The sequence below is a fragment of the Salvelinus fontinalis genome, unplaced genomic scaffold (assembly GCF_029448725.1).
Source record: "Salvelinus fontinalis isolate EN_2023a unplaced genomic scaffold, ASM2944872v1 scaffold_0397, whole genome shotgun sequence".
NCBI classification, from domain to species: domain Eukaryota; kingdom Metazoa; phylum Chordata; class Actinopteri; order Salmoniformes; family Salmonidae; genus Salvelinus; species Salvelinus fontinalis.
The window spans coordinates 76,320-103,067 of record NW_026600606.1 but is presented as its reverse complement, the minus strand read 5'-3'; positions in this window follow the sequence as shown (position 1 = coordinate 103,067).

The window sequence follows — 26,748 nt, the reverse complement described above, 5'->3', positions numbered from 1 at the left end:
GGACGGCATGAAAGAGCACCAGCAAGCCAGTGACTCAGCCCCAGTAACAGGGTTAGAGGCAGAGAATCCCAGTGGAGAGAGGGGAACCGGCCCTGGAGAGACAGCAAGGGCGGTTCGTTGCTCCAGAGCCTTTCCGTTCACCTTCACACTCCTGGGCCAGACTACACTCAATCATATGACCTACTGAAGAGATAAGTCTTCAGTAAAGACTTAAAGGTTGAGACTGAGTCTGCGTCTCTCACATGGGTAGGCAGACTGTTCCATAAAAATGGAGATCTATAGGAGAAAGCCCTGCCTCCAGCTGTTTGCTTAGAAATTTTAGGGACAATTAGGAGGCCTGCGTCTTGTGACCGTAGCGTACGTGTAGGTATGTACGGCAGGACCAACTCGGAAAGATAGGTAGGAGCAAGCCCATGTAACGCTTTAAAGGTTAACAGTAAAACCTTGAAATCAGCCCTTGCCTTAACGGGAAGCCAGTGTAGGGAAGCTAGCACTGGAGTAATATGATCAAATTTCTTGGTTCTAGTCAGGATTCTAGCAGCCGTATTTAGCACTAACTGAAGTTTATTTAGTGCTTTATCCGGGTAGCCGGAAAGTAGAGCATTGCAGTAGTCTAACCTAGAAGTAACAAATGCATGGATTAATTTTTCTGCATCATTTTTGGACAGAAAATTTCTGATTTTTGCAATGTTACGTAGATGGAAAAAAGCTGTCCTTGAAACAGTCTTGATATGTTCGTCAAAAGAGAGATCAGGGTCAAGAGTAACGCCGAGGTCCTTCACAGTTTTATTTGAGACGACTTTACAACCATCAAGATGAATTGTCAGATTTAACAGAAGATCTCTTTGTTTCTTGGGACCTAGAACAAGCATCTCTGTTTTGTCCGAGTTTAAAAGTAGAAAGTTTTCAGCCATCCACTTCCTTATGTCTGAAACACAGGCTTCTAGCGAGGGCAATTTTGGGGCTTCACCATGTTTCATTGAAATGTACAGCTGTGTGTCATCCGCATAGCAGTGAAAGTTAACATTATGTTTTCGAATAACATCCCCAAGAGGTAAAATATATAGTGAAAACAATAGTGGTCCTAAAACGGAACCTTGAGGAACACCGAAATGTACAGTTGATTTGTCAGAGGACAGACCATTCACAGAGACAAACTGATATCTTTCCGACAGGTAAGATCTAAACCAGGCCAGAACTTGTCCGTGTAGACCAATTTGGGTTTCCAGTCTCTCCAAAAGAATGTGGTGATCGATGGTGTCAAAGGCAGCACTAAGGTCTAGTAGCACGAGGACAGATGCAGAGCCTCGGTCTGACGCCATTAAAAGGTCATTTACCACCTTCACAAGTGCAGTCTCAGTGCTATGATGGGGTCTAAAACCAGACTGAAGCATTTCGTATACATTGTTTGTCTTCAGAAAGGCAGTGAGTTGCTGCGCAACAGCTTTTTCTAAAATTTTTGAGAGGAATGGAAGATTCGATATAGGCCGATAGTTTTTTATATTTTCCGGGTCAAGGTTTGGCTTTTTCAAGAGAGGCTTTATCACTGCCACTTTTAGTGACTTTGGTACACATCCGGTGGATAGAGAGCTGTTTATTATGTTCAACATAGGAGGGCCAAGCACAGGAAGCAGCTCCTTCAGCAGTTTAGTTATATCTACCTGTATCATGTGTGTTATCGCTACCTGTATCATGTGTGTTATATCTACCTACATCATGTGTGTTATATCTACCTACATCATGTGTGTTATCTCTACCTGTATCATGTGTGTTATATCTACCTGTATCATGTGTGTTATCTACCTGTATCCTGTGTGTTTTATCTACCTGTGTCCTGTGTGTTTTATCTACCTGTATCATGTGTGTTATATCTACCTGTATCATGTGTGTTATCTCTACCTGTATCATGTGTGTTATATCTACCTACATCATATGTGTTATCTCTACCTGTATCATGTGTGTTATATCTACCTACATCATGTGTGTTTTATCTACCTGTATCCTGTGTGTTATATCTACCTACATCATTTGTGTTATATCTACCTACATCATGTGTGTTATATCTACCTGTATCATGTGTGTTTTATCTACCTGTATCATGTGTGTTATATCTACCTACATCATTTGTGTTATATCTACCTACATCATGTGTGTTATATCTACCTGTATCATGTGTGTTTTATCTACCTGTATCATGTGTGTTTTATCTACCTGTATCATGTGTGTTATATCTACCTGTATCATGTGTGTTATATCTACCTGTATCATGTGTGTTATATCTACCTGTATCATGTGTGTTATATCTACCTGTATCATGTGTGTTTTATCTACCTGTATCATGTGTGTTATATCTACCTACATCATGTGTGTTATATCTACCTACATCATGTGTGTTTTATCTACCTGTATCATGTGTGTTATCTCTACCTGTATCCTGTGTGTTATATCTACCTGTATCCTGTGTGTTTTATCTACCTGTATCCTGTGTGTTATCTCTACCTGTATCCTGTGTGTTATATCTACCTGTATCCTGTGTGTTTTATCTACCTGTATCATGTGTGTTATATCTACCTGTATCATGTGTGTTTTATCTACCTACATCATATGTTTTATCTCTACCTACATCATGTGTGTTATATCTACCTGTATCATGTGTGTTATATCTACCTGCATCGTGTGTTATCTCTACCTGCATCATGTGTGTTATATCTACCTGTATCATGTGTGTTATATCTACCTGCATCATGTGTGTTATCTCTACCTGCATCATGTGTGTTATATCTACCTGTATCCTGTGTGTTATCTCTACCTGTATCCTGTGTGTTATCTCTACCTGTATCATGTGTGTTATATCTACCTGTATCCTGTGTGTTATATCTACCTGTATCATGTGTGTTATCTCTACCTGTATCCTGTGTGTTATATCTACCTACATCATGTGTGTTATATCTACCTGTATCATGTGTGTTATATCTACCTACATCATGTTTGTTATATCTACCTACATCATGTGTGTTATATCTACCTACATCATGTGTGTTATATCTACCTACATCATGTGTGTTTTATCTACCTGTATCATGTGTGTTATATCTACCTACATCATGTGTGTTATATCTACCTGTATCATGTGTGTTATATCTACCTACATCATGTGTGTTATATCTACCTACATCATGTGTGTTATATCTACCTACATCATGTGTGTTATATCTACCTGTATCAAGTGTGTTATATCTACCTGTATCATGTGTGTTATCTCTACCTGTATCCTGTGTGTTATATCTACCTGTATCCTGTGTGTTATCTCTACCTGTATCCTGTGTGTTATATCTACCTGTATCCTGTATGTTATATCATGTTATATCTACCTGTATCCTGTGTGTTATCTCTACCTACATCATGTGTGTTTTATCTACCTGCATCATGTGTGTTATATCTACCTACATCATGTGTGTTATATCTACCTGTATCATGTGTGTTATCTCTACCTGTATCCTTTGTGTTATATCTACCTGCATCATGTGTGTTATATCTACCTGTATCATGTGTGTTATCTACCTGTATCCTGTGTGTGTTGTCTACCTGTATCCTGTGTGTTTTGTCTACCTGTATCCTGTGTGTTATATCTACCTGCATCATGTGTGTTATATCTACCTGTATCATGTGTGTTATATCTACCTGTATCATGTGTGTTATCTCTACCTGTATCATGTGTGTTATATCTACCTACATCATGTGTGTTATCTCTACCTACATCATGTGTGTTATATCTACCTGCATCATGTGTGTTATATCTACCTGCATCATGTGTGTTATATCTTCCTACATCATGTGTGTTATATCTACCTACATCATGTGTGTTATATCTACCTGTATCATGTGTGTTATATCTACCTGCATCATGTGTGTTATATCTACCTGTATCATGTGTGTTATATCTACCTACATCATGTGTGTTATATCTACCTGTATCATGTGTGTTATATCTACCTGTATCATGTGTGTTATATCTACCTGCATCATGTGTGTTATATCTACCTACATCATGTGTGTTATATCTACCTGTATCCTGTGTGTTATATCTACCTGTATCATGTGTGTTATATCTACCTACATCATGTGTGTTATATCTACCTGTATCATGTGTGTTATATCTACCTGTATCATGTGTGTTATCTCTACCTGCATCATGTGTGTTATATCTACCTGTATCATGTGTGTTATCTCTACCTGCATCATGTGTGTTATATCTACCTGTATCCTGTGTGTTATATCTACCTGTATCCTGTGTGTTATCTCTACCTGTATCCTGTGTGTTATATCTACCTGTATCATGTGTGTTATATCTACCTGTATCCTGTGTGTTATATCTACCTACATCATGTGTGTTATCTCTACCTGCATCATGTGTGTTATATCTACCTACATCATGTGTGTTATCTCTACCTGCATCATGTGTGTTATATCTACCTGTATCATGTGTGTTATATCTACCTGTATCATGTGTGTTATCTCTACCTGTATCCTGTGTGTTATATCTACCTACATCATGTGTGTTATATCTACCTGTATCATGTGTGTTTTATCTACCTGTATCATGTGTGTTTTATCTACCTACATCATGTGTGTTATATCTACCTACATCATGTGTGTTTTATCTACCTGTATCATGTGTGTTATCTCTACCTGTATCATGTGTGTTTTATCTACCTGTATCATGTGTGTTTTATCTACCTGTATCATGTGTGTTATATCTACCTGTATCATGTGTGTTATCTCTACCTGTATCATGTGTGTTTTATCTACCTGTATCATGTGTTATATCTACCTGTATCATGTGTGTTATATCTACCTACATCATGTGTGCTATCTCTACCTGTATCATGTGTGTTTTATCTACCTGTATCATGTGTTATCTCTACCTGTATCATGTGTGTTATATCTACCTACATCATGTGTGTTATATCTACCTACATCATATGTGTTATCTCTACCTGTATCATGTGTGTTATATCTACCTGCATCATGTGTGTTTTATCTACCTGTATCATGTGTGTTTTATCTACCTACATCATGTGTGTTATATCATGTTATATCTACCTACATCATGTGTGCTATCTCTACCTGTATCCTGTGTGTTATATCTACCTACATCATGTGTGTTATCTCTACCTGTATCATGTGTGTTTTATCTACCTGTATCCTGTGTGTTATATCTACCTGTATCGTGTGTGTTATATCTACCTGCATCATGTGTGTTATATCTTCCTACATCATGTGTGTTATATCTACCTACATCATGTGTGTTATATCTACCTACATCATATGTGTTATCTCTACCTGTATCATGTGTGTTATATCTACCTACATCATGTGTGTTTTATCTACCTGTATCATGTGTGTTATATCTACCTACATCATTTGTGTTATATCTACCTACATCATGTGTGTTATATCTACCTGTATCATGTGTGTTTTATCTACCTGTATCATGTGTGTTTTATCTACCTGTATCATGTGTGTTATATCTACCTGTATCATGTGTGTTTTATCTACCTGTATCATGTGTGTTTTATCTACCTGTATCATGTGTGTTATATCTACCTACATCATGTGTGTTATCTCTACCTGTATCCTGTGTGTTATATCTACCTGTATCATGTGTGTTATATCTACCTGTATCATGTGTGTTATATCTACCTACATCATGTGTGTTATATCTACCTGTATCATGTGTGTTATCTCTACCTGTATCCTGTGTGTTATATCTACCTACATCATGTGTGTTATATCTACCTACATCATGTGTGTTATATCTACCTGCATCATGTGTGTTATATCTACCTGTATCATGTGTGTTATATCTTCCTACATCATGTGTGTTATATCTACCTGCATCATGTGTGTTATATCTTCCTGCATCATGTGTGTTATATCTTCCTACATCATGTGTGTTATATCTACCTGCATCATGTGTGTTATATCTACCTGTATCATGTGTGTTATATCTACCTGTATCATGTGTGTTATCTCTACCTGTATCGTGTGTTATATCTACCTGCATCATGTGTGTTATATCTTCCTACATCATGTGTGTTATCTCTACCTGTATCATGTGTGTTATCTCTACCTGTATCCTGTGTGTTATATCTACCTACATCATGTGTGTTTTATCTACCTACATCATGTGTGTTATCTCTACCTGTATCCTGTGTGTTATATCTACCTGTATCATGTGTGTTATATCTACCTGTATCATGTGTGTTATATCTACCTACATCATGTGTGTTATATCTACCTGTATCATGTGTGTTATCTCTACCTGTATCCTGTGTGTTATATCTACCTACATCATGTGTGTTATATCTACCTACATCATGTGTGTTATATCTACCTGCATCATGTGTGTTATATCTACCTGTATCATGTGTGTTATATCTTCCTACATCATGTGTGTTATATCTACCTACATCATGTGTGTTATCTCTACCTGTATCATGTGTGTTATCTCTACCTGTATCATGTGTGTTATAACTACCTGCATCATGTGTGTTATATCTACCTGCATCATGTGTGTTATATCTTCCTACATCATGTGTGTTATATCTACCTGCATCATGTGTGTTATATCTTCCTGCATCATGTGTGTTATATCTTCCTACATCATGTGTGTTATATCTACCTGCATCATGTGTGTTATATCTACCTGTATCATGTGTGTTATATCTTCCTACATCATGTGTGTTATATCTACCTGCATCATGTGTGTTATATCTACCTGCATCATGTGTGTTATATCTTCCTACATCATGTGTGTTATATCTACCTACATCATGTGTGTTATATCTTCCTACATCATGTGTGTTATATTTACCTGCATCATGTGTGTTATATCTTCCTACATCATGTGTGTTATATCTACCTACATCATGTGTGTTATATCTACCTACATCATGTGTGTTATATCTACCTGTATCATGTGTGTTATATCTACCTGTATCATGTGTGTTATCTCTACCTGCATCATGTGTGTTATATCTACCTGTATCATGTGTGTTATCTCTACCTGCATCATGTGTGTTATATCTACCTGTATCCTGTGTGTTATATCTACCTGTATCCTGTGTGTTATCTCTACCTGTATCCTGTGTGTTATATCTACCTGTATCATGTGTGTTATATCTACCTGTATCCTGTGTGTTATATCTACCTACATCATGTGTGTTATATCTACCTGCATCATGTGTGTTATCTCTACCTGTATCCTGTGTGTTTTATCTACCTGTATCCTGTGTGTTATATCTACCTGTATCATGTGTGTTATCTCTACCTGTATCCTGTGTGTTATATCTACCTGTATCCTGTGTGTTTTATCTACCTACATCATGTGTGTTTTATCTACCTACATCATGTGTGTTATCTCTACCTGTATCCTGTGTGTTATATCTACCTGTATCATGTGTGTTTTATCTACCTGTATCATGTGTGTTTTATCTACCTACATCATGTGTGTTATATCTACCTACATCATGTGTGTTTTATCTACCTGTATCATGTGTGTTATCTCTACCTGTATCATGTGTGTTTTATCTACCTGTATCATGTGTGTTTTATCTACCTACATCATGTGTGTTATATCTACCTACATCATGTGTGTTTTATCTACCTGTATCATGTGTGTTATCTCTACCTGTATCTTGTGTGTTTTATCTACCTGTATCATGTGTGTTTTATCTACCTGTATCATGTGTGTTATATCTACCTACATTATGTGTGCTATCTCTACCTGTATCATGTGTGTTTTATCTACCTGTATCATGTGTTATCTCTACCTGTATCATGTGTGTTATATCTACCTACATCATGTGTGTTATATCTACCTACATCATATGTGTTATCTCTACCTGTATCATGTGTGTTATATCTACCTGCATCATGTGTGTTTTATCTACCTGTATCATGTGTGTTTTATCTACCTACATCATGTGTGTTATATCTACCTGTATCATGTGTGTTTTATCTACCTGTATCCTGTGTGTTATATCTACCTACATCATGTGTGTTATATCTACCTACATCATGTGTTATCTCTACCTGTATCATGTGTGTTATATCTACCTGCATCATGTGTGTTATATCTACCTGCATCATGTGTGTTATATCTTCCTACATCATGTGTGTTATATCTACCTACATCATGTGTGTTTTATCTACCTACATCATGTGTGTTATATCTACCTGTATCATGTGTGTTATATCTACCTGTATCCTGTGTGTTATCTCTACCTACATCATGTGTGTTATATCTACCTGTATCATGTGTGCTATCTCTACCTGTATCATGTGTGTTATATCTACCTGTATCATGTGTGTTATCTCTACCTGTATCATGTGTGTTTTATCTACCTACATCATGTGTGTTATCAATCAATTTTTCAATTTTATTTTATATAGCCCTTCGTACATCAGATAATATCTCGAAGTGCTGTACAGAAACCCAGCCTAAAACCCCAAACAGCTAGAATGCAGGTGTAGAAGCACGGTGGCTAGGAAAAACTCCCTAGAAAGGCCAAAACCTAGGAAGAAACCTAGAGAGGAACCAGGCTATGAGGGGTGGCCAGTCCTCTTCTGGCTGTGCCGGGTGGAGATTATAACAGAACTATGCCAAGATGTTCAAAAATGTTCATAAGTGACAAGCATGGTCAAATAATAATCATGAATAATTTTCAGTTGGCTTTTCATAGCTGATCATTAAGAGTTGAAAAACAACAGGTCTGGGACAGGTGGCGGTTCCATAACCGCAGGCAGAACAGCTGAAACTGGAATAGCAGCAAGGCCAGGCGGACTGGGGACAGCAAGGAGTCACCACGGGCGGCAGTCCCGACGCATGGTCCTAGGGCCCAGGTCCTCCGAGAGAAAGAAAGAGAGAAGGAGAAAATTAGAGAGAGCCAAGATTTTCAAAATGTTCATAAATGACAAGCATGGTCAAATAATAATCAGGAATAAATCTCAGTTGGCTTTTCATAGCCGATCATTAAGAGTTGAAAACAGCAGGTCTGGGACAGGTAGGGGTTCCATAACCGCAGGCAGAAGAGTTGAAACTGGAATAGCAGCAAGGCCAGGCGGACTGGGGGCAGCAAGGAGTCACCACGGCCGGTAGTCCCGACGTATGGTCCTAGGGCTCAGGTCCTCCGAGAGAAAGAGAGAAGGAGAAAATTAGAGAGAGCCAAGATTTTCAAAATGTTCATAAATGACAAGCATGGTCAAATAATAATCAGGAATAAATCTGTTGGCTTTTCATAGCCGATCATTAAGAGTTGAAAACAGCAGGTCTGGGACAGGTAGGGGTTTCGTAACCGCAGGCAGAAACAGTTGAAACTGGAATAGCAGCAAGGCCGGGCGGACTGGGGACAGCAAGGTGTCAGCATGCCCGGTAGTCCTGACGTATGGTCCTAGGGCTCAGGTTCTCAGAGAGAAAGAGAGAACGAGAGAATTAGAGAGAGCATACTTAAATTCACCCAGGACACTGGATAAGACAGGAGAAGTATTCCAGGTATAACCAACTGACCCCAGCCCCCCGACACATAAACTACTGCAGCATAAATACTGGAGGCTGAGACAGGAGTGGTCAGGAGACACTGTGGCCCCATCCGAAGAAACCCCCGGACAGGGCCAAACAGGAAGGATATAACCCCACCCACTCTGCCAAAGCACAGCCCCCACACCACTAGAGGGATATCCTCAACCACCAACTTACAATCCTGAGACAAGGCCGAGTATAGCCCACAAAGGTCTCCACCACAGCACAACCAAGGGGGGGCGCCAACCCAGACAGGAAGTTCACGTCAGTAACTCAACCCACTCAAGTGACGCACCCCTCCTAGGGACGGCATGAAAGAGCACCAGCAAGCCAGTGACTCAGCCCCAGTAACAGGGTTAGAGGCAGAGAATCCCAGTGGAGAGAGGGGAACCGGCCCTGGAGAGACAGCAAGGGCGGTTCGTTGCTCCAGAGCCTTTCCGTTCACCTTCACACTCCTGGGCCAGACTACACTCAATCATATGACCTACTGAAGAGATAAGTCTTCAGTAAAGACTTAAAGGTTGAGACTGAGTCTGCGTCTCTCACATGGGTAGGCAGACTGTTCCATAAAAATGGAGATCTATAGGAGAAAGCCCTGCCTCCAGCTGTTTGCTTAGAAATTTTAGGGACAATTAGGAGGCCTGCGTCTTGTGACCGTAGCGTACGTGTAGGTATGTACGGCAGGACCAACTCGGAAAGATAGGTAGGAGCAAGCCCATGTAACGCTTTAAAGGTTAACAGTAAAACCTTGAAATCAGCCCTTGCCTTAACGGGAAGCCAGTGTAGGGAAGCTAGCACTGGAGTAATATGATCAAATTTCTTGGTTCTAGTCAGGATTCTAGCAGCCGTATTTAGCACTAACTGAAGTTTATTTAGTGCTTTATCCGGGTAGCCGGAAAGTAGAGCATTGCAGTAGTCTAACCTAGAAGTAACAAATGCATGGATTAATTTTTCTGCATCATTTTTGGACAGAAAATTTCAGATTTTTGCAATGTTACGTAGATGGAAAAAAGCTGTCCTTGAAACAGTCTTGATATGTTCGTCAAAAGAGAGATCAGGGTCAAGAGTAACGCCGAGGTCCTTCACAGTTTTATTTGAGACGACTTTACAACCATCAAGATGAATTGTCAGATTTAACAGAAGATCTCTTTGTTTCTTGGGACCTAGAACAAGCATCTCTGTTTTGTCCGAGTTTAAAAGTAGAAAGTTTTCAGCCATCCACTTCCTTATGTCTGAAACACAGGCTTCTAGCGAGGGCAATTTTGGGGCTTCACCATGTTTCATTGAAATGTACAGCTGTGTGTCATCCGCATAGCAGTGAAAGTTAACATTATGTTTTCGAATAACATCCCCAAGAGGTAAAATATATAGTGAAAACAATAGTGGTCCTAAAACGGAACCTTGAGGAACACCGAAATGTACAGTTGATTTGTCAGAGGACAGACCATTCACAGAGACAAACTGATATCTTTCCGACAGGTAAGATCTAAACCAGGCCAGAACTTGTCCGTGTAGACCAATTTGGGTTTCCAGTCTCTCCAAAAGAATGTGGTGATCGATGGTGTCAAAGGCAGCACTAAGGTCTAGTAGCACGAGGACAGATGCAGAGCCTCGGTCTGACGCCATTAAAAGGTCATTTACCACCTTCACAAGTGCAGTCTCAGTGCTATGATGGGGTCTAAAACCAGACTGAAGCATTTCGTATACATTGTTTGTCTTCAGAAAGGCAGTGAGTTGCTGCGCAACAGCTTTTTCTAAAATTTTTGAGAGGAATGGAAGATTCGATATAGGCCGATAGTTTTTTATATTTTCCGGGTCAAGGTTTGGCTTTTTCAAGAGAGGCTTTATCACTGCCACTTTTAGTGAGTTTGGTACACATCCGGTGGATAGAGAGCTGTTTATTATGTTCAACATAGGAGGGCCAAGCACAGGAAGCAGCTCCTTCAGCAGTTTAGTTATATCTACCTGTATCATGTGTGTAATCGCTACCTGTATCATGTGTGTTATATCTACCTACATCATGTGTGTTATATCTACCTACATCATGTGTGTTATCTCTACCTGTATCATGTGTGTTATATCTACCTGTATCATGTGTGTTATCTACCTGTATCCTGTGTGTTTTATCTACCTGTGTCCTGTGTGTTTTATCTACCTGTATCATGTGTGTTATATCTACCTGTATCATGTGTGTTATCTCTACCTGTATCATGTGTGTTATATCTACCTGTATCCTGTGTGTTATATCTACCTGTATCATGTGTGTTATATCTACCTGTATCCTGTGTGTTATATCTACCTGTATCCTGTGTGTTTTATCTACCTGTATCATGTGTGTTATCTCTACCTGTATCCTGTGTGTTATATCTACCTACATCATGTGTGCTATCTCTACCTGTATCATGTGTGTTATATCTACCTGTATCCTGTGTGTTATCTCTACCTGTATCATGTGTGTTATATCTACCAGTATCATGTGTGTTATATCTACCTGTATCATGTGTGTTATCTCTACCTGCATCATGTGTGTTATATCTACCTACATCATGTGTGTTATCTCTACCTGTGTCCTGTGTGTTATCTCTACCTGTAACCTGTGTGTTATCTCTACCTGTATCATGTGTGTTATATCTACCTGTATCATGTGTGTTATCTCTACCTGTATCATGTGTGTTTTATCTACCTACATCATGTGTGTTATATCTACCTACATCATGTGTGTTATCTCTACCTGTATCATGTGTGTTTTATCTACCTACATCATGTGTGTTATATCTACCTACATCATGTGTGTTATATCTACCTGTATCCTGTGTGTTATATCTACCTACATCATGTGTGTTATATCTACCTGTATCATGTGTGTTATATCTACCTACATCATGTGTGTTATATCTACCTGTAACCTGTGTGTTATATCTACCTGTATCATATGTGTTATCTCTACCTGTATCCTGTGTGTTATATCTACCTGCATCATGTGTGTTATATCTACCTGTATCATGTGTGTTATCTCTACCTACATCATGTGTGTTATATCTACCTGTATCATGTGTGTTATATCTACCTGTATCATGTGTGTTATCTCTACCTGTATCCTGTGTGTTATATCTACCTGTATCATGTGTGTTATATCTACCTGTATCCTGTGTGTTATCTCTACCTGTATCATGTGTGTTATATCTACCTACATTATGTGTGTTTTATCTACCTGTATCATGTGTGTTATATCTACCTACATCATTTGTGTTATATCTACCTACATCATGTGTGTTATATCTACCTGTATCATGTGTGTTTTATCTACCTGTATCATGTGTGTTTTATCTACCTGTATCATGTGTGTTATATCTACCTGTATCATGTGTGTTATATCTACCTGTATCATGTGTGTTATATCTACCTGTATCATGTGTGTTATATCTACCTGTATCATGTGTGTTTTATCTACCTGTATCATGTGTGTTATATCTACCTACATCATGTGTGTTATATCTACCTACATCATGTGTGTTATCTCTACCTGTATCCTGTGTGTTATATCTACCTGTATCCTGTGTGTTTTATCTACCTGTATCCTGTGTGTTATATCTACCTGTATCATGTGTGTTATCTCTACCTGTATCCTGTGTGTTATATCTACCTGTATCCTGTGTGTTTTATCTACCTGTATCCTGTGTGTTATCTCTACCTGTATCATGTGTGTTATATCTACCTACATCATTTGTGTTATATCTACCTACATCATGTGTGTTATATCTACCTGTATCATGTGTGTTTTATCTACCTGTATCATGTGTGTTTTATCTACCTGTATCCTGTGTGTTATATCTACCTGTATCATGTGTGTTATCTCTACCTGTATCATGTGTGTTTTATCTACCTACATCATATGTGTTATCTCTACCTACATCATGTGTGTTATATCTACCTGTATCATGTGTGTTATATCTACCTGCATCATGTGTGTTATCTCTACCTGCATCATGTGTGTTATCTCTACCTGTATCCTGTGTGTTATCTCTACCTGTATCCTGTGTGTTATCTCTACCTGTATCATGTGTGTTATATCTACCTGTATCATGTGTGTTATCTCTACCTGTATCATGTGTGTTATCTCTACCTGTATCATGTGTGTTTTCTCTACCTGTATCCTGTGTGTTATCTCTACCTATATCCTGTGTGTTATCTCTACCTACATCATGTGTGTTATATCTACCTGTATCATGTGTGTTATATCTACCTGCATCATGTGTGTTATCTCTACCTGCATCATGTGTGTTATATCTACCTGTATCCTGTGTGTTATCTCTACCTGTATCCTGTGTGTTATCTCTACCTGTATCATGTGTGTTATATCTACCTACATCATGTGTGTTATATCTACCTACATCATGTGTGTTATATCTACCTACATCATGTGTGTTATATCTACCTGCATCATGTGTGTTATATCTACCTGTATCATGTGTGTTATCTCTACCTGTATCCTGTGTGTTATATCTACCTGTATCATGTGTGTTATCTCTACCTGTACCCTTTGTGTTATATCTACCTGTATCATGTGTGTTATATCTACCTGTATCCTGTGTGTTATCTCTACCTGTATCATGTGTGTTATATCTACCTACATCATGTGTGTTATATCTACCTGCATCATGTGTGTTATATCTACCTGTATCATGTGTGTTATCTCTACCTGTATCCTGTGTGTTATATCTACCTGTATCATGTGTGTTATCTCTACCTGTACCCTTTGTGTTATATCTACCTGTATCATGTGTGTTATATCTACCTGTATCCTGTGTGTTATCTCTACCTGTATCATGTGTGTTATATCTACCTACATCATGTGTGTTTTATCTACCTGTATCATGTGTGTTATATCTACCTACATCATTTGTGTTATATCTACCTACATCATGTGTGTTATATCTACCTGTATCATGTGTGTTTTATCTACCTGTATCATGTGTGTTTTATCTACCTGTATCATGTGTGTTATATCTACCTGTATCATGTGTGTTATATCTACCTGTATCATGTGTGTTATATCTACCTGTATCATGTGTGTTATATCTACCTGTATCATGTGTGTTTTATCTACCTGTATCATGTGTGTTATATCTACCTACATCATGTGTGTTATATCTACCTACATCATGTGTGTTATCTCTACCTGTATCCTGTGTGTTATATCTACCTGTATCCTGTGTGTTTTATCTACCTGTATCCTGTGTGTTATCTCTACCTGTATCATGTGTGTTATCTCTACCTGTATCATGTGTGTTATATCTACCTGTATCATGTGTGTTATCTCTACCTGTATCATGTGTGTTTTATCTACCTACATCATGTGTGTTATCAATCAATTTTTCAATTTTATTTTATATAGCCCTTCGTACATCAGATAATATCTCGAAGTGCTGTACAGAAACCCAGCCTAAAACCCCAAACAGCTAGAATGCAGGTGTAGAAGCACGGTGGCTAGGAAAAACTCCCTAGAAAGGCCAAAACCTAGGAAGAAACCTAGAGAGGAACCAGGCTATGAGGGGTGGCCAGTCCTCTTCTGGCTGTGCCGGGTGGAGATTATAACAGAACTATGCCAAGATGTTCAAAAATGTTCATAAGTGACAAGCATGGTCAAATAATAATCATGAATAATTTTCAGTTGGCTTTTCATAGCTGATCATTAAGAGTTGAAAAACAACAGGTCTGGGACAGGTGGCGGTTCCATAACCGCAGGCAGAACAGCTGAAACTGGAATAGCAGCAAGGCCAGGCGGACTGGGGACAGCAAGGAGTCACCACGGGCGGCAGTCCCGACGCATGGTCCTAGGGCCCAGGTCCTCCGAGAGAAAGAAAGAGAGAAGGAGAAAATTAGAGAGAGCCAAGATTTTCAAAATGTTCATAAATGACAAGCATGGTCAAATAATAATCAGGAATAAATCTCAGTTGGCTTTTCATAGCCGATCATTAAGAGTTGAAAACAGCAGGTCTGGGACAGGTAGGGGTTCCATAACCGCAGGCAGAAGAGTTGAAACTGGAATAGCAGCAAGGCCAGGCGGACTGGGGGCAGCAAGGAGTCACCACGGCCGGTAGTCCCGACGTATGGTCCTAGGGCTCAGGTCCTCCGAGAGAAAGAGAGAAGGAGAAAATTAGAGAGAGCCAAGATTTTCAAAATGTTCATAAATGACAAGCATGGTCAAATAATAATCAGGAATAAATCTGTTGGCTTTTCATAGCCGATCATTAAGAGTTGAAAACAGCAGGTCTGGGACAGGTAGGGGTTTCGTAACCGCAGGCAGAAACAGTTGAAACTGGAATAGCAGCAAGGCCGGGCGGACTGGGGACAGCAAGGTGTCAGCATGCCCGGTAGTCCTGACGTATGGTCCTAGGGCTCAGGTTCTCAGAGAGAAAGAGAGAACGAGAGAATTAGAGAGAGCATACTTAAATTCACCCAGGACACTGGATAAGACAGGAGAAGTATTCCAGGTATAACCAACTGACCCCAGCCCCCCGACACATAAACTACTGCAGCATAAATACTGGAGGCTGAGACAGGAGTGGTCAGGAGACACTGTGGCCCCATCCGAAGAAACCCCCGGACAGGGCCAAACAGGAAGGATATAACCCCACCCACTCTGCCAAAGCACAGCCCCCACACCACTAGAGGGATATCCTCAACCACCAACTTACAATCCTGAGACAAGGCCGAGTATAGCCCACAAAGGTCTCCACCACAGCACAACCAAGGGGGGGCGCCAACCCAGACAGGAAGTTCACGTCAGTAACTCAACCCACTCAAGTGACGCACCCCTCCTAGGGACGGCATGAAAGAGCACCAGCAAGCCAGTGACTCAGCCCCAGTAACAGGGTTAGAGGCAGAGAATCCCAGTGGAGAGAGGGGAACCGGCCCTGGAGAGACAGCAAGGGCGGTTCGTTGCTCCAGAGCCTTTCCGTTCACCTTCACACTCCTGGGCCAGACTACACTCAATCATATGACCTACTGAAGAGATAAGTCTTCAGTAAAGACTTAAAGGTTGAGACTGAGTCTGCGTCTCTCACATGGGTAGGCAGACTGTTCCATAAAAATGGAGATCTATAGGAGAAAGCCCTGCCTCCAGCTGTTTGCTTAGAAATTTTAGGGACAATTAGGAGGCCTGCGTCTTGTGACCGTAGCGTACGTGTAGGTATGTACGGCAGGACCAACTCGGAAAGATAGGTAGGAGCAAGCCCATGTAACGCTTTAAAGGTTAACAGTAAAACCTTGAAATCAGCCCTTGCCTTAACGGGAAGCCAGTGTAGGGAAGCTAGCACTGGAGTAATATGATCAAATTTCTTGGTTCTAGTCAGGATTCTAGCAGCCGTATTTAGCACTAACTGAAGTTTATTTAGTGCTTTATCCGGGTAGCCGGAAAGTAGAGCATTGCAGTAGTCTAACCTAGAAGTAACAAATGCATGGATTAATTTTTCTGCATCATTTTTGGACAGAAAATTTCTGATTTTTGCAATGTTACGTAGATGGAAAAAAGCTGTCCTTGAAACAGTCTTGATATGTTCGTCAAAAGAGAGATCAGGGTCAAGAGTAACGCCGAGGTCCTTCACAGTTTTATTTGAGACGACTTTACAACCATCAAGATGAATTGTCAGATTTAACAGAAGATCTCTTTGTTTCTTGGGACCTAGAACAAGCATCTCTGTTTTGTCCGAGTTTAAAAGTAGAAAGTTTTCAGCCATCCACTTCCTTATGTCTGAAACACAGGCTTCTAGCGAGGGCAATTTTGGGGCTTCACCATGTTTCATTGAAATGTACAGCTGTGTGTCATCCGCATAGCAGTGAAAGTTAACATTATGTTTTCGAATAACATCCCCAAGAGGTAAAATATATAGTGAAAACAATAGTGGTCCTAAAACGGAACCTTGAGGAACACCGAAATGTACAGTTGATTTGTCAGAGGACAGACCATTCACAGAGACAAACTGATATCTTTCCGACAGGTAAGATCTAAACCAGGCCAGAACTTGTCCGTGTAGACCAATTTGGGTTTCCAGTCTCTCCAAAAGAATGTGGTGATCGATGGTGTCAAAGGCAGCACTAAGGTCTAGTAGCACGAGGACAGATGCAGAGCCTCGGTCTGACGCCATTAAAAGGTCATTTACCACCTTCACAAGTGCAGTCTCAGTGCTATGATGGGGTCTAAAACCAGACTGAAGCATTTCGTATACATTGTTTGTCTTCAGAAAGGCAGTGAGTTGCTGCGCAACAGCTTTTTCTAAAATTTTTGAGAGGAATGGAAGATTCGATATAGGCCGATAGTTTTTTATATTTTCCGGGTCAAGGTTTGGCTTTTTCAAGAGAGGCTTTATCACTGCCACTTTTAGTGAGTTTGGTACACATCCGGTGGATAGAGAGCTGTTTATTATGTTCAACATAGGAGGGCCAAGCACAGGAAGCAGCTCATTCAGCAGTTTAGTTATATCTACCTGTATCATGTGTGTTATCGCTACCTGTATCATGTGTGTTATATCTACCTACATCATGTGTGTTATATCTACCTACATCATGTGTGTTATCTCTACCTGTATCATGTGTGTTATATCTACCTGTATCATGTGTGTTATCTACCTGTATCCTGTGTGTTTTATCTACCTGTGTCCTGTGTGTTTTATCTACCTGTATCATGTGTGTTATATCTACCTGTATCATGTGTGTTATCTCTACCTGTATCATGTGTGTTATATCTACCTGTATCCTGTGTGTTATATCTACCTGTATCATGTGTGTTATATCTACCTGTATCCTGTGTGTTATATCTACCTGTATCCTGTGTGTTTTATCTACCTGTATCATGTGTGTTATCTCTACCTGTATCCTGTGTGTTATATCTACCTACATCATGTGTGCTATCTCTACCTGTATCATGTGTGTTATATCTACCTGTATCCTGTGTGTTATCTCTACCTGTATCATGTGTGTTATATCTACCAGTATCATGTGTGTTATATCTACCTTTATCATGTGTGTTATCTCTACCTGCATCATGTGTGTTATATCTACCTACATCATGTGTGTTATCTCTACCTGTGTCCTGTGTGTTATCTCTACCTGTAACCTGTGTGTTATCTCTACCTGTATCATGTGTGTTATATCTACCTGTATCATGTGTGTTATCTCTACCTGTATCATGTGTGTTTTATCTACCTACATCATGTGTGTTATATCTACCTACATCATGTGTGTTATCTCTACCTGTATCATGTGTGTTTTATCTACCTACATCATGTGTGTTATATCTACCTACATCATGTGTGTTATATCTACCTGTATCCTGTGTGTTATATCTACCTACATCATGTGTGTTATATCTACCTGTATCATGTGTGTTATATCTACCTACATCATGTGTGTTATATCTACCTGTAACCTGTGTGTTATATCTACCTGTATCATATGTGTTATCTCTACCTGTATCCTGTGTGTTATATCTACCTGCATCATGTGTGTTATATCTACCTGTATCATGTGTGTTATCTCTACCTACATCATGTGTGTTATATCTACCTGTATCATGTGTGTTATATCTACCTGTATCATGTGTGTTATCTCTACCTGTATCCTGTGTGTTATATCTACCTGTATCATGTGTGTTATATCTACCTGTATCCTGTGTGTTATCTCTACCTGTATCATGTGTGTTATATCTACCTACATTATGTGTGTTTTATCTACCTGTATCATGTGTGTTATATCTACCTACATCATTTGTGTTATATCTACCTACATCATGTGTGTTATATCTACCTGTATCATGTGTGTTTTATCTACCTGTATCATGTGTGTTTTATCTACCTGTATCATGTGTGTTATATCTACCTGTATCATGTGTGTTATATCTACCTGTATCATGTGTGTTATATCTACCTGTATCATGTGTGTTATATCTACCTGTATCATGTGTGTTTTATCTACCTGTATCATGTGTGTTATATCTACCTACATCATGTGTGTTATATCTACCTACATCATGTGTGTTATCTCTACCTGTATCCTGTGTGTTATATCTACCTGTATCCTGTGTGTTTTATCTACCTGTATCCTGTGTGTTATCTCTACCTGTATCATGTGTGTTATCTCTACCTGTATCCTGTGTGTTATATCTACCTGTATCCTGTGTGTTTTATCTACCTGTATCCTGTGTGTTATCTCTACCTGTATCATGTGTGTTATATCTACCTACATCATTTGTGTTATATCTACCTACATCATGTGTGTTATATCTACCTGTATCATGTGTGTTTTATCTACCTGTATCATGTGTGTTTTATCTACCTGTATCCTGTGTGTTATATCTACCTGTATCATGTGTGTTATCTCTACCTGTATCATGTGTGTTTTATCTACCTACATCATATGTGTTATCTCTACCTACATCATGTGTGTTATATCTACCTGTATCATGTGTGTTATATCTACCTGCATCATGTGTGTTATCTCTACCTGCATCATGTGTGTTATCTCTACCTGTATCCTGTGTGTTATCTCTACCTGTATCCTGTGTGTTATCCCTGTATCATGTGTGTTATATCTACCTGTATCATGTGTGTTATCTCTACCTGTATCATGTGTGTTATCTCTACCTGTATCATGTGTGTTTTCTCTACCTGTATCCTGTGTGTTATCTCTACCTATATCCTGTGTGTTATCTCTACCTACATCATGTGTGTTATATCTACCTGTATCATGTGTGTTATATCTACCTGTATCATGTGTGTTTTATCTACCTGCATCGTGTGTTATCTCTACCTGCATCATGTGTGTTATATCTACCTGTATCCTGTGTGTTATCTCTACCTGTATCCTGTGTGTTATCTCTACCTGTATCATGTGTGTTATATCTACCTACATCATGTGTGTTATATCTACCTACATCATGTGTGTTATATCTACCTACATCATGTGTGTTATATCTACCTGCATCATGTGTGTTATATCTACCTGTATCATGTGTGTTATCTCTACCTGTATCCTGTGTGTTATATCTACCTGTATCATGTGTGTTATCTCTACCTGTACCCTTTGTGTTATATCTACCTGTATCATGTGTGTTATATCTACCTGTATCCTGTGTGTTATCTCTACCTGTATCATGTGTGTTATATCTACCTACATCATGTGTGTTTTATCTACCTGTATCATGTGTGTTATATCTACCTACATCATTTGTGTTATATCTACCTACATCATGTGTGTTATATCTACCTGTATCATGTGTGTTTTATCTACCTGTATCATGTGTGTTTTATCTACCTGTATCATGTGTGTTATATCTACCTGTATCATGTGTGTTATATCTACCTGTATCATGTGTGTTATATCTACCTGTATCATGTGTGTTATATCTACCTGTATCATGTGTGTTTTATCTACCTGTATCATGTGTGTTATATCTACCTACATCATGTGTGTTATATCTACCTACATCATGTGTGTTATCTCTACCTGTATCCTGTGTGTTATATCTACCTGTATCCTGTGTGTTTTATCTACCTGTATCCTGTGTGTTATCTCTACCTGTATCATGTGTGTTATCTCTACCTGTATCCTGTGTGTTATATCTACCTGTATCCTGTGTGTTTTATCTACCTGTATCCTGTGTGTTATCTCTACCTGTATCCTGTGTGTTTTATCTACCTGTATCCTGTGTGTTATCTCTACCTGTATCCTGTGTGTTATATCTACCTGTATCCTGTGTGTTTTATCTACCTGTATCATGTGTGTTTTATCTACCTGTATCCTGTGTGTTATATCTACCTGTATCATGTGTGTTATCTCTACCTGTATCATGTGTGTTTTATCTACCTACATCATATGTGTTATCTCTACCTACATCATGTGTGTTATATCTACCTGTATCATGTGTGTTATATCTACCTGCATCATGTGTGTTATCTCTACCTGCATCATGTGTGTTATCTCTACCTGTATCCTGTGTGTTATCTCTACCTGTATCCTGTGTGTTATCTCTACCTGTATCATGTGTGTTATATCTACCTGTATCATGTGTGTTATCTCTACCTGTATCATGTGTGTTATCTCTACCTGTATCATGTGTGTTATCTCTACCTGTATCCTGTGTGTTATCTCTACCTGTATCCTGTGTGTTATCTCTACCTACATCATGTGTGTTATATCTACCTGTATCATGTGTGTTATATCTACCTGCATCATGTGTGTTATCTCTACCTGCATCATGTGTGTTATATCTACCTGTATCCTGTGTGTTATCTCTACCTGTATCCTGTGTGTTATCTCTACCTGTATCATGTGTGTTATATCTACCTGTATCCTGTGTGTTATATCTACCTACATCATGTGTGTTATATCTACCTGTATCATGTATGTTATATCTACCTACATCATGTGTGTTATATCTACCTACATCATGTGTGTTATATCTACCTACATCATGTGTGTTATATCTACCTGTATCATGTGTGTTATATCTACCTGTATCATGTGTGTTATCTCTACCTGTATCCTGTGTGTTATATCTACCTGTATCCTGTGTGTTATCTCTACCTGTATCCTGTGTGTTATATCTACCTGTATCCTGTGTGTTATCTCTACCTGTATCCTGTGTGTTATATCTACCTACATCATGTGTGTTTTATCTACCTGCATCATGTGTGTTATATCTACCTACATCATGTGTGTTATATCTACCTGTATCATGTGTGTTATCTCTACCTGTATCCTGTGTGTTATATCTACCTGCATCATGTGTGTTATATCTACCTGTATCATGTGTGTTATCTACCTGTATCCTGTGTGTGTTATCTACCTGTATCCTGTGTGTTTTATCTACCTGTATCCTGTGTGTTATATCTACCTGTATCCTGTGTGTTATATCTACCTGCATCATGTGTGTTATATCTTCCTACATCATGTGTGTTATATCTACCTACATCATGTGTGTTATATCTACCTGCATCATGTGTGTTATATCTACCTGTATCATGTGTGTTATATCTTCCTACATCATGTGTGTTATATCTACCTACATCATGTGTGTTATCTCTACCTGTATCATGTGTGTTATATCTACCTGCATCATGTGTGTTATATCTACCTGCATCATGTGTGTTATATCTTCCTACATCATGTGTGTTATATCTACCTGCATCATGTGTGTTATATCTTTCTACATCATGTGTGTTATATCTACCTACATCATGTGTGTTATCTCTACCTGTATCATGTGTGTTATATCTATCTGCATCATGTGTGTTATATCTACCTGCATCATGTGTGTTATATCTTCCTACATCATGTGTGTAATATCTACCTGCATCATGTGTGTTATATCTACCTGCATCATGTGTGTTATATCTTCCTACATCATGTGTGTTATATCTACCTACATCATGTGTGTTATATCTACCTACATCATGTGTGTTATATCTACCTGTATCATGTGTGTTATATCTACCTGTATCATGTGTGTTATCTCTACCTGTATCATGTGTGTTATATCTACCTGTATCCTGTGTGTTATCTCTACCTGTATCCTGTGTGTTATATCTACCTGTATCCTGTGTGTTATATCTACCTGTATCATGTGTGTTACATCTACCTGTATCCTGTGTGTTATATCTACCTACATCATGTGTGTTATATCTACCTGCATCATGTGTGTTATCTCTACCTGTATCCTGTGTGTTTTATCTACCTGTATCCTGTGTGTTATATCTACCTACATCATGTGTGTTATCTCTACCTGCATCATGTGTGTTATATCTACCTACATCATGTGTGTTATCTCTACCTGCATCATGTGTGTTATATCTACCTGTATCATGTGTGTTATATCTACCTGTATCATGTGTGTTATCTCTACCTGTATCCTGTGTGTTATATCTACCTGTATCCTGTGTGTTTTATCTACCTACATCATGTGTGTTATCTCTACCTGTATCCTGTGTGTTATATCTACCTGTATCATGTGTGTTTTATCTACCTGTATCATGTGTGTTTTATCTACCTACATCATGTGTGTTATATCTACCTACATCATGTGTGTTTTATCTACCTGTATCATGTGTGTTATCTCTACCTGTATCATGTGTGTTTTATCTACCTGTATCATGTGTGTTTTATCTACCTGTATCATGTGTGTTATATATCTACCTGTATCATGTGTGTTATCTCTACCTGTATCATGTGTGTTTTATCTACCTGTATCATGTGTTATATCTACCTGTATCATGTGTGTTATATCTACCTACATCATGTGTGCTATCTCTACCTGTATCATGTGTGTTTTATCTACCTGTATCATGTGTTATCTCTACCTGTATCATGTGTGTTATATCTACCTACATCATGTGTGTTATATCTACCTACATCATATGTGTTATCTCTACCTGTATCATGTGTGTTATATCTACCTGCATCATGTGTGTTTTATCTACCTGTATCATGTGTGTTTTATCTACCTACATCATGTGTGTTATATCTACCTGTATCATGTGTGTTATATCTACCTGTATCATGTGTGTTATCTCTACCTGTATCATGTGTGTTATATCTACCTGTATCCTGTGTGTTATCTCTACCTGTATCCTGTGTGTTATATCTACCTGTATCCTGTGTGTTATATCTACCTGTATCATGTGTGTTATATCTACCTGTATCCTGTGTGTTATATCTACCTACATCATGTGTGTTATATCTACCTGCATCATGTGTGTTATCTCTACCTGTATCCTGTGTGTTTTATCTACCTGTATCCTGTGTGTTATATCTACCTACATCATGTGTGTTATCTCTACCTGTATCCTGTGTGTTATATCTACCTGTATCATGTGTGTTTTATCTACCTGTATCATGTGTGTTTTATCTACCTACATCATGTGTGTTATATCTACCTACATCATGTGTGTTTTATCTACCTACATCATGTGTGTTATATCTACCTACATCATGTGTGTTTTATCTACCTGTATCATGTGTGTTATCTCTACCTGTATCATGTGTGTTTTATCTACCTGTATCATGTGTGTTTTATCTACCTGTATCATGTGTGTTATATATCTACCTGTATCATGTGTGTTATCTCTACCTGTATCATGTGTGTTTTATCTACCTGTATCATGTGTTATATCTACCTGTATCATGTGTGTTATATCTACCTACATCATGTGTGCTATCTCTACCTGTATCATGTGTGTTTTATCTACCTGTATCATGTGTTATCTCTACCTGTATCATGTGTGTTATATCTACCTACATCATGTGTGTTATATCTACCTACATCATATGTGTTATCTCTACCTGTATCATGTGTGTTATATCTACCTGCATCATGTGTGTTTTATCTACCTGTATCATGTGTGTTTTATCTACCTACATCATGTGTGTTATATCTACCTGTATCATGTGTGTTTTATCTACCTGTATCCTGTGTGTTATATCTACCTACATCATGTGTGTTATATCTACCTACATCATGTGTGTTATCTCTACCTGTATCCTGTGTGTTATCTCTACCTGTATCATGTGTGTTATATCTACCTGTATCATGTGTGTTATATCTACCTGTATCATGTGTGTTATCTCTACCTGCACCATGTGTGTTATATCTACCTACATCATGTGTGTTATCTCTACCTGTAACCTGTGTGTTATCTCTACCTGTATCATGTGTGTTATATCTACCTACATCATGTGTGTTTTATCTACCTGTATCCTGTGTGTTATATCTACCTATATCATGTGTGTTATATCTACCTACATCATGTGTGTTATATCTACCTGCATCATGTGTGTTATCTCTACCTGTATCATGTGTGTTTTATCTACCTACATCATGTGTGTTATATCTACCTACATCATGTGTGTTATCTCTACCTGTATCATGTGTGTTTTATCTACCTGTATCATGTGTGTTATCTCTACCTGTATCCTGTGTGTTATATCTACCTGCATCATGTGTGTTATATCTACCTGTATCCTGTGTGTTATATCTACCTACATCATGTGTGTTATATCTACCTGTATCATGTGTGTTTTATCTACCTGTATCCTGTGTGTTATATCTACCTGTATCCTGTGTGTTATCTCTACCTGTATCATGTGTGTTATATCTACCTGTATCATGTGTGTTATCTCTACCTGCATCATGTGTGTTATATCTACCTGTATCCTGTGTGTTATATCTACCTGTATCATGTGTGTTATCTCTACCTGCATCATGTGTGTTATATCTACCTGCATCATGTGTGTTATATCTACCTACATCATGTGTGTTATCTCTACCTGTATCATGTGTGTTATCCCTACCTGTATCATGTGTGTTATATCTACCTACATCATATGTGTTATCTCTACCTGTATCATGTGTGTTATATCTACCTACATCATGTGTGTTTTATCTACCTGTATCCTGTGTGTTATATCTACCTACATCATTTGTGTTATATCTACCTACATCATGTGTGTTATATCTACCTGTATCATGTGTGTTTTATCTACCTGTATCATGTGTGTTATATCTACCTACATCATTTGTGTTATATCTACCTACATCATGTGTGTTATATCTACCTGTATCATGTGTGTTTTATCTACCTGTATCATGTGTGTTTTATCTACCTGTATCATGTGTGTTATATCTACCTGTATCATGTGTGTTATATCTACCTGTATCATGTGTGTTATATCTACCTGTATCATGTGTGTTATATCTACCTGTATCATGTGTGTTTTATCTACCTGTATCATGTGTGTTATATCTACCTACATCATGTGTGTTATATCTACCTACATCATGTGTGTTATATCTACCTGTATCATGTGTGTTTTATCTACCTGTATCATGTGTGTTATCTCTACCTGTATCCTGTGTGTTATATCTACCTGCATCATGTGTGTTATATCTACCTGTATCCTGTGTGTTATCTCTACCTGTATCCTGTGTGTTTTATCTACCTGTATCCTGTGTGTTTTATCTACCTGTATCCTGTGTGTTATCTCTACCTGTATCATGTGTGTTATATCTACCTGTATCATGTGTGTTATCTCTACCTGCATCATGTGTGTTATATCTACCTGTATCCTGTGTGTTATATCTACCTGTATCATGTGTGTTATCTCTACCTGCA